This window comes from Oncorhynchus nerka, linkage group LG6 (genome assembly GCF_034236695.1).
Source record: "Oncorhynchus nerka isolate Pitt River linkage group LG6, Oner_Uvic_2.0, whole genome shotgun sequence".
NCBI lineage: Eukaryota > Metazoa > Chordata > Actinopteri > Salmoniformes > Salmonidae > Oncorhynchus > Oncorhynchus nerka.
In genome coordinates, this window is record NC_088401.1 from 88,208,465 (window position 1) to 88,211,812 (window position 3,348).

Consider the following 3,348-nt stretch of genomic DNA (forward strand, 5'->3'; position numbering starts at 1 on the left):
CACCCCCCCAGGAAAAAGGCTGTCCTCCTTCTGAACAACCTTAACTGTGCTTTGGGTTGGTCCACTGAAGTGAAATGCTCACCTTGTCCTGCAGATGACAAAGCAAGCAGGGCACTGACTGCCTTGAGTTTACAACATAGTTGAAATGCAACGCAGCCATCCACATATGTAGAAAAACATCTCTGGGTTGGAGGAAATCGGGACAGCCGACCCAATACCACTCGCTTATCTGTTAGTGAGATCCACCTCTGTACAATACAGATCATTATTCCAAGACTCTGACCACCTTTTAAAAAATGTTTTAACACTGTGTATTGTCAGTCCCACGTTGGAGACGGCAGTGTAGCCTAGTGGTTAGAGTGTAGAGGTGGCAGGGTAGCCTAGTGGTTAGAGTGTAGAGACGGCAGGGTAGCCTAGTGGTTAGAGTGTAGAGGTGGCAGGGTAGCCTAGTGGTTAGAGTGTAGAGGAGGCAGTGTAGCCTAGTGGTTAGAGTGTAGAGACGGCAGGGTAGCCTAGTGGTTAGAGCGTAGAGGCGGCAGGGTAGCCTAGTGGTTAGAGTGTAGAGGGGGCAGTGTAGCCTAGTGGTTAGAGTGTAGAGGCGGCAGGGTAGCCTAGTGGTTAGAGTGTAGAGGGTGGCAGGGTAGCCTAGTGGTTAGAGTGTAGAGGGTGGCAGGGTAGCCTAGTGGTTAGAGTGTAGAGGGGGCAGGGTAGCCTAGTGGTTAGAGTGTAGAGAAGGCAGGGTAGCCTAGTGGTTAGAGTGTAGAGACGGCAGGGTAGCCTAGTGGTTAGAGTGTAGAGGTGGCAGGGTAGCCTAGTGGTTAGAGTGTAGAGACGGCAGGGTAGCCTAGTGGTTAGAGTGTAGAGGTGGCAGGGTAGCCTAGTGGTTAGTGTAGAGGAGGCAGGTAGCCTAGTGGTTAGAGTGTAGGGGCGGCAGGGTAGCCTAGTGGTTAGAGTGTAGAGACGGCAGGGTAGCCTAGTGGTTAGAGTGTAGAGGTGGCAGGGTAGCCTAGTGGTTAGAGTGTAGAGGGGGCAGGGTAGCCTAGTGGTTAGAGTGTAGAAACGGCAGGGTAGCCTAGTGGTTAGAGTGTAGAGGAGGCAGGGTAGCCTAGTGGTTAGAGTGTAGAGGGTGGCAGGGTAGCCTAGTGGTTAGAGTGTAGAGGTGGCAGGGTAGCCTAGTGGTTAGAGTGTAGAGGGGGCAGGGTAGCCTAGTGGTTAGAGTGTAGAGGAGGCAGGGTAGCCTAGTGGTTAGAGTGTAGAGGCGGCAGGGTAGCCTAGTGGTTAGAGTGTAGAGGCGGCAGGGTAGCCTAGTGGTTAGAGTGTAGAGGCGGCAGGGTAGCCTAGTGGTTAGAGTGTAGAGGCGGCAGGGTAGCCTAGTGGTTAGAGTGTAGAGGTGGCAGGGTAGCCTAGTGGTTAGAGTGTAGAGGGGGCAGGGTAGCCTAGTGGTTAGAGTGTAGAGGGTGGCAGGGTAGCCTAGTGGTTAGAGTGTAGAGGTGGCAGGGTAGCCTAGTGGTTAGAGTGTAGAGGGGGCAGGGTAGCCTAGTGGTTAGAGTGTAGAGGGTGGCAGGGTAGCCTAGTGGTTAGAGTGTAGAGGTGGCAGGGTAGCCTAGTGGTTAGAGTGTAGAGGAGGCAGGGTAGCCTAGTGGTTAGAGTGTAGAGGCGGCAGGGTAGCCTAGTGGTTAGAGTGTAGAGGCGGCAGGGTAGCCTAGTGGTTAGAGTGTAGAGGCGGCAGGGTAGCCTAGTGGTTAGAGTGTAGAGGTGGCAGGGTAGCCTAGTGGTTAGAGTGTAGAGGTGGCAGGGTAGCCTAGTGGTTAGAGTGTAGAGGGGCAGGGTAGCCTAGTGGTTAGAGTGTAGAGGGTGTCAGGGTAGCCTAGTGGTTAGAGTGTAGAGGAGGCAGGGTAGCCTAGTGGTTAGAGTGTAGAGGTGGCAGGGTAGCCTAGTGGTTAGAGTGTAGAGACGGCAGGGTAGCCTAGTGGTTAGAGTGTAGAGACGGCAGGGTAGCCTAGTGGTTAGAGTGTAGAGGTGGCAGGGTAGCCTAGTGGTTAGAGTGTAGAGGTGGCAGGGTAGCCTAGTGGTTAGAGTGTAGAGGTGGCAGGGTAGCCTAGTGGTTAGAGTGTAGAGGTGGCAGGGTAGCCTAGTGGTTAGAGTGTAGAGGCGGCAGGGTAGCCTAGTGGTTAGAGCGTTGGACTAGTAACCGGAAGGTTGCAAGTTCAAACCCCCGAGCTGACAAGGTCTGTCGTTCTGCCCCTGAACAGGCAGTTAACCCACTGTTCCTAGGCCATCATTGAAAATAAGAATTTGTTCTTAATTAACTGACTTGCCTGGTTAAATAAAGGTAAAGAAAGAAAAAAAACACACAGCAATGTATCTACACACACACACCTACCTACTGAGGCATGTGGACATACACACACACACACCTACCTACTGAGGCATGTGGACATACACACACACCTACCTACTGAGGCATGTGGACATACACACACACCTACCTACTGAGGCATGTGGACATACACACACACACACCTACCTACTGAGGCATGTGGACACACACACACCTACCTACTGAGGCATGTGGACATACACACACCTACCTACTGAGGCATGTGGACATACACACACACACACCTACCTACTGAGGCATGTGGACACACACACACCTACCTACTGAGGCATGTGGACATACACACACACACACCTACCTACTGAGGCATGTGGACATACACACACACACACATCTGACCCTTTTATATTGTTTGTGTGCTATAATATTTAAGATGGAGCATCTGGCACTTACGACCAATGTAAGTGAATAAGGGGTGTTATAGGGCCGGGTGAAGATATGACCTGGCAGTGTGGGGCTTTTGTAAGGGAGGCAGAGGTACTTCTCAGGTCTTCTCTAGCGTTAGTCCAACGGTTCTCAACCCGTTTTGGTTACCGTACCACCAAGAACATTTCTCTGCCCAGAGTACTCCTTATTTTAACAGTACGCCTATTGTCTCGAGTCTTCCCAAGTACCCACTGTGTATTGCACAGTCTTATTTAATGCTCACACAAACCTTTTGCTTGATTAAAAAAATAAAAAAGGAAAATAAAATACCAAAACAGGCCAACTTCTGAGAATGTTTATTGATGAGTTTTCCAGTTCCCGTGTAACATTCTCCTCTGTGTGATAGTCCCAATAGACAACAGCTGATCACAGATTGAGGCAATGCGGTTTAAATGAAGGGGGGGGGGGGGGGGAGTGTTTAAAAATATGACTCAACAGACTAGCGTTCATCAAACGGTTTAAAAACATGTCCATGTCATTCTAGATATCTTGTTTAATTTGGCCATGATATGAGGACTCTT

At 50.6% G+C, this 3,348-nt stretch overlaps 1 protein-coding gene and 1 long non-coding RNA gene across 2 annotated transcripts in view; one reads left to right on the forward strand and one right to left on the reverse strand.

Annotated features, from left to right (window-relative positions):
* The window catches only part of LOC135572276 (uncharacterized), a 4,232-nt gene continuing 884 nt past the window's right edge, over positions 1 to 3,348 (forward strand). Inside the window, exon 1 of the long non-coding RNA XR_010464182.1 lies at positions 1 to 2,232. This is a non-coding gene — a long non-coding RNA (uncharacterized LOC135572276). The remainder of the gene's footprint in view (positions 2,233 to 3,348) is intronic.
* LOC115122175 (clathrin light chain B-like) overlaps positions 3,108 to 3,348 on the reverse strand; it is a 22,568-nt gene continuing 22,327 nt past the window's right edge. Inside the window, exon 7 of the mRNA XM_029651370.2 lies at positions 3,108 to 3,348. This exon is cut by the window's right edge and continues 550 nt beyond it. The gene's annotated coding sequence lies outside the window, so the exon portion shown is untranslated.